The sequence below is a fragment of the Panthera leo genome, chromosome B1, assembly GCF_018350215.1.
Source record: "Panthera leo isolate Ple1 chromosome B1, P.leo_Ple1_pat1.1, whole genome shotgun sequence".
NCBI lineage: Eukaryota > Metazoa > Chordata > Mammalia > Carnivora > Felidae > Panthera > Panthera leo.
The window spans coordinates 160,206,452-160,222,257 of record NC_056682.1 but is presented as its reverse complement, the minus strand read 5'-3'; the positions used below and the strand labels follow the sequence as shown (position 1 = coordinate 160,222,257).

General features: G+C 39.4%; 1 pseudogene; it reads right to left on the bottom strand.

Annotated features, from left to right (window-relative positions):
* Positions 1-1,356: 1,356 nt before the first annotated feature.
* On the bottom strand, positions 1,357-15,736 carry LOC122218216 (annotated as a pseudogene).
* Between the last annotated feature and the right edge of the window lie 70 nt (positions 15,737-15,806).

The following is a 15,806-nucleotide window of genomic DNA, read 5'->3' as shown; positions in this document are numbered from 1 at the left end:
AGGGAAACTAATAAATATATAACTAATAAATATAGAAAAATAAGAGAAGTAGAAAATTACCATTAAAACATGCAATAATAATTGCTGTGGGCAAGACCAACAGATGAATGCTAAAATTAGTGAGTGAAAGTTTAAAGAGAAATAGGATGTTTTCACAGCCTCAGAGTGTTTCCCTTAAAATATTCATTGACTAAAAAGGGGAAAAATAAGAATTTTACAGTGGCAGATACCATAGACACCCCCTTAGCCAGGGAATCAAGGTTAACATCACCCATAGTAATAATGGGACATATCAGTGTTGTGTGCCCGACATGTTGCAGAGAAAGGCACATCACCTCTGTACTATTCTTCCCCCAAATCCATAACATTATTATAACCACAAGAAAACATCAGACAAATCCAAATTCTCTGAGAGACATTCTATAAGGTAACGCTCTTCAAAAGTATCAAGGTCATGAAAGATAAGGAAAGATTGAGTGTACTAGTTTGCTAGGGTTGCCATAACCAAGTACCACAAACTGGCAGGGCTTATGCAACAGAAATTTATTGTCTCACAGGTCTGGAGGCCAGAAGTCTCAGGTCAAAATGTCATCAGGATAGGCTCCTTCTGAGAGCTGAGAAGGAGGGATTTGTTCCAGGTCTCTTTCCTTGGCTTGTAGATGGCCACCTTCTCCTGGGGCCTCCACATCATCTTCCTTCTGTACACATCTGGGGCTACATGACCTCTTTTCATGAGGACAACAGTCATATTGGATTAAGGCCCGGGGTGCCTGGGTGGCTCAGTCGGTTAAGTGGCCGACTTTGGCTCAGGTCATGATCTTGCGGTCCGTGAGTTCAAGCCCCGCGTCGGGGTCTGTGCTGACAGCTCAGAGCCTGGAGCCTGTTTCAGATTCTGTGTCTCCCTCTCTCTGACCCTCCCCTGTTCATGCTCTGTCTCTCCCTGTCTCAAAAGTAAATAAATGTTAAAAAAAAATTTAAAAATAAATAAAAATAAAAAATAAACATATTGGATTAAGGCCCATTCTAAGGACCTCATTTTAACTTGATTACCTCTAAAAAGGCCCTATTTCTAAATAAGGTCATATTCTGAGGTGCCTGGAGCTTAGAGCTTCAACAAATGAATTTGTTGTGTAAGGGGAGACACAAATTCAACCCCTAACACTGATGAACAGATGGCTTAAGGGGATGTGACAACTCAGTGCATTGTGGGATCCTAGAATGGATCCTGGAACAGAAAAGAGATATTGGTGGAAAAACTGGCAAAATCTGAATAAGATCTCTAATTTAGTTAGTGATATTATACTAAGGTTAATTTTTTTTGAAAGAGAACTTTTTATTACTTTTATGTACAGACAATTCAACAGCACCCACTTAGCCCAGTTTGGTGGCCAGTACTTTAGCCTTTGCCTTTTCCAACTTAGCAATTCGAGCCACTGACTTTGGACCCAGGATATTGCCTCCCCGGCAATGGTGGATCTCATCATATCTGTCATTGTAATTGGTCCTAATGGCTTCCACCAGCTTAGCCAGAGCTCTTTTGTCTTTGGAGTTTACCTGTATGAAGGCAACAGTGGTGCAGGTCTTCCTGTGGACCAGACGCCCCAGCCTGGCCTTCCCCTTGATGATGCAGTAGGGAACACCCATCTGATGACACAGGCAGGCAGAAAGACAACCAGCTCAATGGGATCCAATCATGTACAATCACTACTAGCTAAGCCTTCTTGTTTCCCACCAAGCTGGTGATGGTTTTAACCCCAGCTCGAAGGACAGGCAGCCTCTGGGTGGGGACATCCCCTTTGCTGGCAGCTTTCTTCTCAGCCTGGGCCAACAATCTCTGCTTCTTCTCTTGCTTTGTCTCTGGTATGTACCTGTGGGCCAGCTTAAGCAGTTGAGTAGCTGTTTGGCATTCCAAGGCCTGAGTAAACTGGTTAATCACAGGAGGCACTTTTAGGCATTTATAAAGAATAGCCCACTGCCGCTGCAGCTGGATGTAGTGGGGCCATTTGACAAAGCGGGTGAGGTCCCTTTTGGGCTGGATGTCCTGTCTGATGCCAAAATTATTGGGCTTTTTCTCCTTTTCTCAAACAGGGGATTGACCATCTTCTTGGCCTACTGCTTCTTCACAACAGCAGGGGCCAGGGCTACCTTCTTTCCCTTGACATTCTTTCCTTTTGGCATCTTGGATGGCTGGAAGAGAGAGCTAAGGTCAATTTCTTTTTTTTTTTTTTTTTAATTTTTTTAACGTTCATTTATTTTTGAGAGAGACAGAGTGTGAGCAGGGATGGGGCAGAGAGAGAGGGAGACACACAATCTGAAGCAAGCTCCAGGCTCTGAACTGTCAGCACAGAGCCCGATGCGTGGCTCAAACCCACCAAACATGAGATCATGATCTGAGCAGAAGATGGATGCTCAACTGACTGAGCCACCACCCAGGTGCCCCTAAGGTTCATTTCTTAGTTCTGAGAATTGTAATATGGTTATATGAGATGATAGCATTGGGGGAAGCTGGATAAAAAATGTGGAGCTCCCTGTACTATCTTTGCAATTTCTCAGGAAGGCTAAATGTTTTCTAAAATAAATTTTTAAAAGCCCTATATAAGTTGGTTTCTATGAAGTAGCTAAAAGATGAACAAGGCCATCATATACAGACAGCATCAAAATGTGGAAAAATGAGTTAGTAGTGTCTCACTCTCTGAAACCAAGTTACTTACTTGCCTAGTTGCATTGAAAATGGAAATACTGTCTAGCTGAGTACAACCTTGAGTACACCTTTTAGTCAAAACAGGCAGTTCAAATCATGATATGCTGGAAAAAAATCTCATATATCCCGTGCCAAGTCTTATGTTGTCCTTTCCAACTAATAAAAACCGATCCATACAGCTCACATGTTTGCTTCTCAGGTAAAGAGTTCAGATTGTGGTTAACAAAAGTGACCACTTCCTATATTGGAGTGATGTCTTTATGGAAGAGAATAAAGATAGTATCTTATTCACCTTTGGATTATACACAGGAGGCACTCAAGATCTATGTATTTGTTTTCTTGACATGTAATTCTTATAAAGGAATCTGACTTTTTAGGTACTTACTAAAAAGCTGATCACATTAGCATTATTTTGTTTCCTCTCTCTCCCCTTTGCTTTTTCTGTGTTCTTTTTTCCACTCTTTTTTTAGTTTAATTCCTCATCAAGCTAAATGTCTTATTTCTCTACCTTCTGTTTTGTTTTGTTTTGTTTTGTTTTAGACAGTGAGAGAGAGAGAGGGAGAGAGAGAATGGGGGAGGGGGAAAAAGAAGAGAGAATCTCCAGCAGTCTCCACACTCAGGGTGGAGCTAGACATGGGGTTTGAACTCATCATCCTAGGACATGACCTGAGCCAAACTCAAGAGTCAAACACTTAACTGATTGAGCTACCCAGGCACCCCTCTCTATACTCTGTTCTTAAATGTTTTCTTGTACTCCTCTTTACCTTAGCCACCGTAAGCAGTTTGAAACTCCCACAGCATAGTTGCTAAGACCAGCAGAGTCACCCATATGGGCATTCAGGTTGCACACCACACAAGAGCACCACATCTAAAGGGGAATTTTGGATCACTCAGCTGAGTTCTGGAGCAGTGGGGGAGGCTCCTCCTCCATAAACCCTCATGTGCACTCATGGAAATCTGTTACCTAGCACACACTCTACCCTTGACTACATTCTAAGCATCAGGAGGTAACAGCTATTTTCACACTGATGCCATATAACAAACAACTATAAATTGGAATGGCCTAAAAACAATAAATATCCAGCTCTTTCTCATGCATTTTTAGGTTTACTGAAATTTGGCTGATCTAGGCTGGGCTTGGCTAAACGGGACCGGGGTGGCATCCAACTTTAGGTTGAGTTCAGGATTGCTCAACATCTCTCTTCCTCCTTTGACCACTGACTACCCAAAAATTTTTCTTCTTATGGTCAGAGACAGACAAGCTTTGAAAGAAAATTTTTTTAAAGACATGTCCAATTGCACAAGCACATTTCAAAGTTCTGCTCATATAATGTCAAATCAAGTCAAATCAAGCAAATCAAGTCAAAGCAAGTAATTAGGCCAAGTCCAAAGTCAAATTGCAGGCCAGTCTACTCCATTCACCATGAGATCATATCAAGAATATAAATGTATATAATAGGAATACAGGGGAGTAATAGATACCAATACCACAATCTAACAAACTTCTGTTGGAAGCCTGAGTCCTTCTGGCTTTGTTTCCTCACCTAGATGGATATAGGGAGGCTGGATGGAAGCACAGAATGCATTATGTCTGCCTGGGCTCTTGAAATCTCTCTCAGGAGGAGTTATTCAGGTTGTGTAATAATATACTACCTAAAATTAAAAAATTTTATTTAAAAAAATTAAAAGGTGTGCTTTATTAAGTTCATACCAAGGCATTGCATGGGCAAGAGAGTGATAGCCTCACAAGGTGGATACGCCCAGTGGTCATCAGTTTTCATTCCAAGGTCCTTTAAGACATGATGAAAAGCTGTTCCTCTTTGGGTTCCTCATGGCACATAATACAGGGCCTGCCCCCACAGCTGTTTTACAAATAAAAAAGTTAGATTTCATTTTGAAAACCAGATTTATTTTTTATAACAAGGAGACCTAAATTTTAAAGGTATTTCTTTTTTTGACTTTTTTTTATTTTTGTCATACTTCCCATTTGCAAGTGATACACATTTTTTTATCCTTAAGCAAGTAGCAAATAAGTCTATGATCTTGCAAGTCCACTAACTTGTTACCCTTGAAGGCTAGCTGTGGGAAGAACTTGGAAACTTTCAGTTCTTGAATAAGTGGAGCCAAGTCCTGATAAAAGAGAACTGGTGGACACTTTGGCTACTTGTTTCCACAAACTCTGAGAATATTTCATTCATGATATGAGAGCAGCCATTTTTCCCTTCTTGGGAAAGTTTGAGCCAGGAGATTATTAATTAATATAATTATTTCTCAGATATTATATGTATGAATGCTTAAAGGGACACATTTTTTCAGTCTTATGTAGAATTTTTAATCATCCAATTCTCTATTTTTAAAAATCCTATTAGAAGAAAACATCAGTAAGAATAATGAAGATTGCTAGGGGCTGGGGGAAGAGGGTGAGGGGGAGTTATTGTTTAATGGGTACAGAGTTTCAGTTTTGCAAGATGAAAAGTTAGGGAGATGAACCTTGGTGCTGGTTGCACAACAATATGAATGTACTTCATACCACTGAACTGTACACTTAAAATAGTTAAGATGGTAAATTTTATGTTAGGTACAGTTTATCACAATTTTTAAAAATTGGGGAAAAAAGAAAAACATTATTGGAAATGTTAAGAAAATGAATAATCCACTATGCTTCCAAAATTTTTCCTACCTTAAACAACTCTTAAACGAATAACCAGACAATATAAAAATCATAAACTGTACTGGGGCTCCTGAGTGGCTCAGTTGGTTAAGACTCTGACTTCAGCTCAGGTCATATCTCATGGTTCATGAGTTAGAGCCTCAAAACCGGCTCTCTGCTGTCAACGCAGAGCCCACTCTGGATCCTTTGTCTCCCGCTTTCTCTCTGCCCCTCCCCGACTAGTGCTCACACACTAGTGCTCTCTCTCAAAAACAAACACTAAAAATATATACTGTATATTTAAAAATCATAAACTTCCCTGATAATTAACACTGATAAGAATATTAAGTCAAACAAAACACTTGTAATTCTCCACCAGTACTGATATTGACAAGCTCCATTTGTTTTACTGTCAAGAAAATATAAAATACATTTTGTAGGCATCCATAGATTTCAGAAACAAATCCCTTATTTCAACCATGCTGATGGAAACTTATTTCAGGTGGGCTAACTTTTTATTGATGGCTGGTCCTAATATCAAGTTTTTGTACATTGTTCTTGTATAACCATTCCAGGCTGGACAATTCCCTGCAGGCCACATTTACTGAATCTCTCATGACAGTTGTACTTTCCTATTTCATGGTTTGACTATCCCTTTTTTGCTCACTACCAATTTTAAATATTCTGCCTGGAAGACTGAAGTTAATGTGAAAAAATAGGTAATAAACTTACTATAGAAATACTGGATTTTATATACATTTCTAAGAGGAAAAAAAGTCTTGGGGACTCATTTCATACCTCTTCTAGGAAGTCCTTGATCTCAAGGGACTTGATTAATGGTAAAAATTAATTATCTATACTCCCTGCCCCTGAATAATGATAGTAACAACAGTCTTACCTTTGTATAGTTTAAGTGCTACTTACTAGAAAGTTACTTATTGACTATTTTTAATAAAGCCTTATTACTTAGTATATATGAAAATATATATTTCCTTTGAATTTAATCCATAAAAATGATAAACAATTTAATAATGTCTTGGGATAAAGGAGGGATATAAGTTTGAAACAGATGGAGTATTCAACATTAAAACTGATTTTTAGCAAAAATGAGTATGGTCAAGCCCATGTACTCATTCATATTTCCCTTAATTTGCTTATGCTTCTAGGGTGCAGGTCTAGGCTTGCCAGTGGCATTGTTTCTGAGTTCCCCAAGTGCAGAGAGAAGAAAAATCCTATGTCCATTACCTGATCTGAGTATATTAACAAAGTCATGCTAAGAATTATTTACCTCTACTTCAAGTCAAAATATGTATATTTTGGTCCATGGTGGCCAATTCCCAGAAGAGATTCAGAATTAGATGAGATGATCTCTGCATTTCTGAGAGAATTTCTCTGAATGTGTACAGGAAACTTAGCACCACGCCCTTTATTGTAATATCACCCCAAAATATGTGCATTGAATAAAGCAACTGTATTTAAAAAAGCTTGAGAAGGGATACAGGAGTGCTGATGCATAGGGGCACTTGTACCCCAATGTTTATAGCAGCACTTTCAACAACAGCCAAATTATGGAAACAGCCTAAATGTCCATCAACTGACGAATGGATAAAGAAGATGTGGTTTATATATACAATGGAATACTACTTGGCAATGAGAAAGAATGAAATCTGGCCACTTGTAGCAATGTGGATGGAACTGGAGAGTGTTATGCTAAGTGAACTAAGTCAGGCAGAGAAAGATACCATATGTTTTCACTCATATGTGGATTCTGAGAAACTCAACAGAAGACCAGCGGGGAGGGGAAGGGGGAAAAAAAAGTTACAGAGAGGGAAGGAGTCAAACCATAAGAGACTCTTAAATACTGAGAACAAACTGAGGGTTGATGGGGGGTGGAGGAGAGGGGAAAGTGGGTGATGGGCATTGAGGAGGGCACCTGTTGGGATGAGCACTGGGTGTTGTATGGAAACCAATTTGACAATAAATTATATTTAATATTAAAAAATTAATGTTAAAACCTTTATAAAAAGAAAAAAAAAGCTTGAGACACAATGTGATTCTGCAAGCCAATCTTTGCCTTCCTTGTATCTGTATGTCTTACTGTATTATTTTCCTATGTTGTTCAAATGTGTATCTGTTATCTAGCTAATATTTGTTTTTGATATTTATTTAATAAATGGTGATACAGGTAGTTCTCATTCTCATTTAGTGGCTCCATGACTTCCTCCTAAAGAGCTGCAAAAAAATGAAAAGTATTATCAGAGGATACTTACATCTGCTTCTAATAAAAACTAAAACAAACACCAATTACTATGTGCATAATAGTAGACACTATTCTGTCATCCTGATACTTCTAAAGCCATTTATAAAGAAAGAATCTGGAAAGTGGAGCACAGTGATTCTCATTGTTCCAAAAAAGAGAAAAAAATTACTTGGATTTCTTTGTGTTCATACTAATGGCCTGACAGCTCTGAGAAATTGTTCTTGCTTCCTTAGACAGAAATGTGCATAATTGAATCATAATAAAACAATGCTAAGAAAAAGAAAAGAGAAAAATCCAAGTAACTGACATACTAAAAGTCCCCAAATTTAGAAATAAGGAAAAAATGAAATTATATAAACTCATAGGATTTCTTCAAACATATAAAGACCTCTTGGCCTCATACTTAATCAAAATCAATCAGATTTAAATTAAGGGACAGGTGGACTGCCATACAAGTGGGTCATGCAAAAGTTCACTTGTGTGAGATCTATGGTTTCTCACTAAACAAAGTCCACAAAGCCAGTTGTGCTATCCACTCATTGGTGTTTCATCAGGCAGAGCCCTGGAGACAGCAGCACACTTCTGTTCTTCCTCCCTCAGGGATTTTAGGCATGGAGAAAGGGATTCCCTCCTGCCTCCAAAATGTGGAAAATAAGTGCAGCTTACTCTGAGTGCTCTGAGATCATTAAGAATCCACAAGTTTCACACCTCTGCTTTATCGGAGCATGGTATCAAGGGAGGAAACAATTAACTTCAGTAATCCTGCCAATATTGTTATCATCAATATTCACTACTCTTGGCCATTTAGAAGAAACTTTTCCCTTGGAGCTTTTTAATGATAGAAAAATTATTTCATGCTATCCAAACATGAGATTGCTGATTGCCTCATGTGTGATATATGTCAGTATACGTGTCCGTCTATGAAAAGGAAGCAAGATCTCGGAGCCTGAGTGACTACTATACATTTTTTAAGAACATCAATCTACCCAATTTAATCTTCTAACTCAATGAATAACAGCTATCAGTTATTGAGTGCTTACTATGTGCCAAGCACTATGCCAAGTGCTTTATAAGAAATATCTCAGCAAATTTCATGACAGTCCCAAAAGATGGGGATTATTATTTTGAATTTACAAATGAGGAAACTGAGGCTCAGAAGAATTAAGTAATTTACCTTGTGGTCATTAAACCAGTAAAGACCAGACTTGAACCTACTTGTGCATGACCCAGTGATGATGTATTTCCATCAGTTTATGTTGTGTCTCAGGTCTGCTTGATGCAGAGGATTATAGTAACATAAAGGGATATTCATTAAAATACTACTACTACATGCTTACGATGTGTCTTAGGCTAAATAATGAATCTGTGCCTCCAGTTTCTAGTCTTAAAATGAGGATAATAAAGATTCTTACCTCACAGGACTGTTGTAAAGACTAAATTAATCAATACACGTAAGGCACTTAGAATAGTACATAGAACATAATAAGTGCATTGGTATGAGTTCTAGGAACTAGAAATACATCAGTGAACAAAAAAAAATAAATAAAAGTCCTCACCCTCATAAAGCTTCATTCTAGAGAAAGAGAAAGTAAACAAATAACATATATGTCAGGATGTAATGTTATAGTATTCCAGGATGTAGTAAGAACCATGAAGAAAAACAAAGCAAAAATAGAAGATAAAAAATGCTAAGTTGGGATGCTATTTTAAATAGGGCTATTGTGGAAGCCCTCATTGAGGTAACATCTAAGCAAAGACTTGAAAAGGATGCAGTAATGAGCCATGCAGATATTTAATGGAAGATCATTCTAAGCAGAAGGAAAGGCAAGTGCCAAGGTCCAGTTTGCCTGGACCTTTCATGGAACAAGGAGGTCTAAGGAACTGAACTCAAGTGATCAACTGGAGTAGTCCCAGTGGACAGAGAAAGGAGCAGATAGTGTAAGGTCTTGTAGGTCATTGTAAGAACTTTGGTTTTTACTCTGGAGTGACTGGATGATCCTGAGCAAAGGGTAACACAATTTGACTCATGTTTTAAAAAGGATCACTCTGGAGGCTGTGTTAAGAATAGACTGTAGGGAGATAAGGGTAGAAAAACAGAGAGCACAGGAGGCTGTAAGGGACAGTTTGGACAGCAGTAATTCAGGAGAGACATGATACTGTCAATAATCAAGGAAAGAGTAGCCATGGAGATGGTGAGAAGTGGTCAGATTCTGGATGTACTTTGAAGGTAGAACCAATACAATTTCTTGAAAGATTGGATGTGGAATGTGAGAGAAAGAGAGGAGTCAAGGACTGGCCTGAACAGCTGCAAAGGCAGAGATACCTTTAACCCGAATAGAGAAAACTGAGAGAGAAGCTGTGTTTATTTTTTTTTTAATCTTTTATTTATTTTTGAGAGAGAGAGAGAGAGAGAGAATGAGCAGGGGAGGGGCAGAGAGAGAGGGAGACACAGAATCCGAAGCAGACTCCAGGGTCTGAACTGTCAGCACAGAACCCGACGCAGGGCTCCAACCCATGAACCTTGAGATCACGACGTGAGCTGAAGTCAGACACTTAACTGACTGAGCTACCCTACCCAGGCACCCAAGAGAAGTTGTGTTTAGAAAGCTTTTGTGTATCACTTTAAATCCTTCCAGCCTCACCCTCTATTCTAAGTATTGGGCAGTAACCAGTTCTATTCAGATATCAACCACCTTCTCTCGAGAGCAATATAACAACATCTTGTCTCTCTCACTCTTTGCTTATAGTACGGGAAACCTGAAGAAACCAGCCCTCCACACCCACGTGCAACTAGAAGCATGTAGTGCAATCATGACCAATGGTAGACAGGAAGTGATGGATAAATGTTTTCCTCTTTCTTCTTCATTCCTGTGAGGAATTCTGAAAGACATCCCATAAGTGCCTTCTGGCTGCTCAGAAGGTACCATGGGATCAATCAAAGTTGTCCATGGTATAGGTCACCTCAATAATACTATTTTTTCCTCTTTCTCTATTTTATTTCCCTTGTGCCCTCATTCTATTCCTTGAACTCATATTCTCAAATAAACCACAAGCATGGATGCCTCTGTCTTAGTCTCTGCTTTCAGAGGAACCCTGGGCACTACAACTGGCTCTAGAAAGGAAACTGTCAGTATGGGATTTTGGAGGCTGATCCTACATCACTGATCACGAGACAATAAGGGCCCCTGCTGGTAGTAAGTGGTTGGTGGTAAATTTAAAGTGGTGATAACCCCTGGCATATAGTAACATCACAATTACCAAGACTCTCAACTGTAGTAGATTGGAATAAGGTGCAGACAGAAGATGAAGCATTGGATTATGTGGTAGATATGGTATTTCAACATTATGAAAGCAATACTAATTATAAGATGGGCTGATGTCTGCTAACAGCTTTGGAGATCTTAACAAAAGAAAATGACAGGGAGTATTCAGTCAATCATGGCACACTGTGAAAGCCACAAGGCCCCAAGGGCAGTGTAGCCACAAAGCAGACGTGCTAAACATCAGCTCCCACATATAATCATAAGGGTGGCAGAGCTACAAAGAAGTCTTAATGCACAGCCTTAAAACATCACTCATGTCAAAGCCAAAGCCCTAATAAGAAAATAATGGAATCCTGAGATCTAGAATGAGGACATTTGTGTGGATATGCTTTATACTCTTAAACCTTCAGATTTTTTGTTATCCTCTGTGCCAAAAGTCTCCTTTCTCTTGATAAAGGAGAGAAGCCTTTCCTTGTCCAGAAATGCTGCAAAGAATATATCTGATGCAAGTGCCTCCTAATATAACCTTATTTCCCTCAGTATCCACACCACTACCCTCATTACCTCAAGCCTGTAACCACAGTCAGATCTCAGCACATCCTTTGTATGGGGTTGCAGTCTCTGCTCTAGGAAGAACTAGACCAGGTTTTCTCAATCTCAGCATTTATGACATTTGGGCTGGACAATTCTTTGTTGTGGAGGACTGTTCTGTGTGTTGTACACTGTTTACAGCATCCCTGGCATCTACCCACTAGATGCTAGTAGAATCCTCCCAGTAATGACAACCAAAAATTTCTCCAGACATTACCGAATGTCCCCTAGGGGTCAAAATCACCCCAGTGTAGAACTACTGAACTAGACTACATTATAAGGAGTTGCAGAACTGCTAACACATACCAATATGAACTGGAGGCATATCTGTGAGAGTGAATATTTAGAGTGCTAAGCCAGAGGGATCAAGTTATAAGGCTGTATATGGGAGAATGTATGACATTGGGCTATTCACCTATGATTCTGGATTTAATGTTTTGGCAAGGACATCCGGAGTCAGTTCTAATACACAACCTTGATGTCTCCCTTAAAGCTTTGATATGATGATGGCCTGCGCTAAATGAGATGTTATAACAATTTTGAATGTGTATGGAGAAAGGAATCAGAGGACAAAGAAACAGAAAGATCAGATATGACTTTACCACATGAGACGAAAGAACCATCACTAAAATACCTTTCTTAGAAGTAAGGATATCAGAATAAACTTGTTGAAAAACTAAAGTACCCATCACTGGGATATGTTCCCACAAGGACTGTGATACAAGTTACCTAACTCTCAGGTCATTTGTTCTGGAAGATCTAATGGTGCTATAGAGATCTATGATAGATAAAGACACTGGGTGAAATTTCTGTAAAGCCCCTAATAAGAGAGTTGCAGTACACGTCCCTCATGTTCTGCAAGGCCATGCCTTCTGAGGCAGAGAACTAGTCACTGGGAAAACTAGAGCTATATATCATGAGCTGAATAGTATCAGATACACCAAATCACAAGCACATGGGCACAGCAACTATCTATGAAGTATGGAAATGGTATAGGATTGAGCCTGAGCAGATCCAAGAGAAGAGGAACCTACATGACTAGGTAACTCAGACTACTGGCACTTACTTCTACAGCACTGACATCTGTTCATCAACTCATGCCCATGGCCTTTTGGGAGTTCCCTATGACTACCTAACATGGAATTAAAAAATTAAACTTGGTTCGCAGATGGGTTGGCATATTATGTTGGTAAGTAGGCAAAATTGGACTGCTGTTGCACTACAGCTCCACTCAGGGATGGATCTAAAGAACAAAAGAACAAAAGAATCTTCCCAGCTGCCAGAACTTAGGAGAGTGTTCTTCCTTGTTTGCTTTATATAGAGAAATGACCTGAAATACAAATCTTTACAGATGTCTAGGTTTTTCTGTCTTGCTTGCAGTGACTCTGCCAACATTCCACAATCACCAGAATTATTAAAACATTCCTGATCAACATTATGTCAACTAAAGAATCCATTTCATGGCCAAAAAAACCTCAAACAACAAAAAACAAACAAACAAAAGAAAACAAAACAAAAACAAAAACCCAAAAAACAAAAAACCGCCAAGTGACAATATACACATGACCATGGAATCCACTGATATTGCAATATCCCTCATCACTCAGAAGAAGCCAGGCTCATAAAAATGGTGGAATAGCTTGCTACAAATCCAGTTAATGTTCTTTTTGGGATAGAGGTGTTGTCCTACAAGATGTGGTAAATGCTCAAAACCAACCGATAAGGAGTATCCCTAACAGCTAAAGACATGGCTCCAGAAACCCAGGAACTGGAGCAGGATTGGTCCATTTTATCAGTGACTCACCTACAGATTTATGTTTCTTGAATCTCAAATTTAGGTTTTGCTAGATAATAATAATTAGTTCTCTAGGGGTTGGGAGAGGGATATTTCCACCAGAATACATAACATGGAATAGAGTGAACTTGAAACTCTCACTATTACTGGGTCACTTTGGGCTCCATTCTTGCCTTCAGTAGACAGTTTGAGACTCATTTCATGAAAATTCTCAGAAGGTCCTAAGAGATCAAGAAAACATTCAAGTATGGTGATGACCAATTAAATAACACACCATTATATTGCCTCTCCCTCTTCCTTGTTTTATTTACCCCTCCTCTTCTCTTAGTCTTGCTCCCTGGGGTCAAAGCCCCAAATAAACTACTATACACAAGCCTTTGTTTCAGCCTCTACTTTGGGGAACTCCAAGAGGGGAGAGAGGAGAATTTAATTTTTGGACCCAGAAATTTGAAATGCTTGACAGATATGCAAGTAGAAATGTTGGGGAAGCAGTATACATAAATCTGGAGTTTAGGGAATAAGTCCAGACTTCTGAAATGCAGTTCACTCCCCAACTTTCAAGAGGGCCATAAACATACAGGTAAAAAAAAAAAAAGCATATTTTGCAGGACAAAATAGTACATGTGATTCTCATATAAATAGTGGCCACAGTAAGAGTTCCAGTACTGAACACAAAGGGCCAAATGGATCTTTTTAAAGATAGGACTAGGGGTGTCCAGGTGGCTCAGTTGGTTAAACATCTGACTCTTGACCATCTGATTTTGGCTCAGGTCATGATCTCATGGTTCGAGATCAAGCCCCGCATCCAGCTCTGCGCTGATGGCATGGAGCCTGCTTAGGATTCTGTCTCTCCCTCTCTCTCTGCCCCTCTCCTGCTCATGTTCTACCTCTCTCTCTCTCTCTCTAAATTAATTAATTAATTAATTAAACCTTAAAATTTTTTAAATAAAAAATAAAGATAGGACTAGACAGATCCTGCTCTTAGAAGGAAAATCATTCAATGAAATTGAAAAGCATTCTAAGTAGCATTAACTTGAGCATATTAATGTCAGTAGCAAATAGGTCATTACTAATTCTGATTTTTTCCACCAAATTATATATTCAGATACACACTGAAAGATACTTTGCACCTTATTTGTTCCTTTCTCAATGAATCCATAGTCGACAGAGTGAATCACTTTTTTGTAGTTCCACGGTAGTCTCATTTTTCTATCTCTGTTGTGGGATTTACCTCACCAAACTGTACTTTATCCATGTATTTAATTCTGCTTTCCCAATGAAAGTGTGCCCTCTTCTGAATGGGATCCCTGTTTTTGGATCTCCAGCACCTGACACAGTGCCTGGCATAGAGGTGGCACTGTTTGTCAAATAGATGAATGTAGGCATGAATGGATTCCTGTGGAACACTTGCAAAGGACTGTGTTGAGCAGGAGCAAAGAAATCACACCTTTAAATTCTCAGCACACTTATCTGACCTGTACATTTCTTTGGTCACTTATTTTGTGTCTTATTTTATATGTATTTGTTGTACCTACCAAACTGTGAACTTCTTCAGGGTAGGATTCATGTCTGAATCACTTCTGCACCTGTATCAAGGTGCCTGGCATAAAATAAGTGCCAGGAACATAGAACATGAATTACTTGCTTTGCAACCAGCAACCTTGGCATCATTTGTGCTTCTCAAACTTATATGTGCACAAGTGTCATCTTGTTAAGATGCAGATCCGAATTTAAAAGATTTGAAGTGAGCCAGAGAGGCTGCAGTATCTAAAAAGCCCTCAGCTGATGCCCAAGCAGCTGGTCTGAGGACCACACTTTGACTATTAATCTCACTACATCAATGGTTCTGGACCGTAGTTGCATATTAGGACCCTTTTGGAAGATATTTAAAGTAGAAAGAGAGAAAGAAAGAAAGAAAGAAAAGGAAAAGAAAAAAGAAAAACTGGAAAAAAAAAGTACTGAAGTCTGGGTCTCACCCTTCAAAAATTATTTTTTTTAATTTTTTTAATGTTTATTTATTTTTGAGGGAGAGGGAGACAGGCAGAGCGTGAAGTGAGGGCGGGGGTCCAGAGAGAGGGAGAAACAGAACTTGAAGCAGGCTCCAGGCTCCGAGCTGTCAGCACAGAGCCCAACGCGGGGCTCGAACTCAGGAACCAGCCGTTAGATCATGACCTGAGCCAAAGTCAGACGCTTAACCGACTAAGTCACCCAGGTGGCCCCCCTCAAAAATTCTGATTTAGTTTATTTACAGTCTCCATGCTATAAGTAGCAAGGATCTAGAGTTAACAGAGCTTTACATATACAAAAAGGAAAACAATCAGAACTCTTCTTAAATTAAGTTGCGGAGAATACCTGAATAACTCTTTTAAGGAAAGTAATGTCACACAATCCCAAATTCCGAAGTGTCGTCAGTCTCCGAGCGACAGAGACCCCGCCCCTGCCAGTCCTTGATACGCCCCTCCAGCGAGACTTTGCCCCGCCTCACCACGCCCATCATCGCCTGGCCTTCCTTCTCTACGGGGTCGACTTCCGGCGTGGTTTGTCAC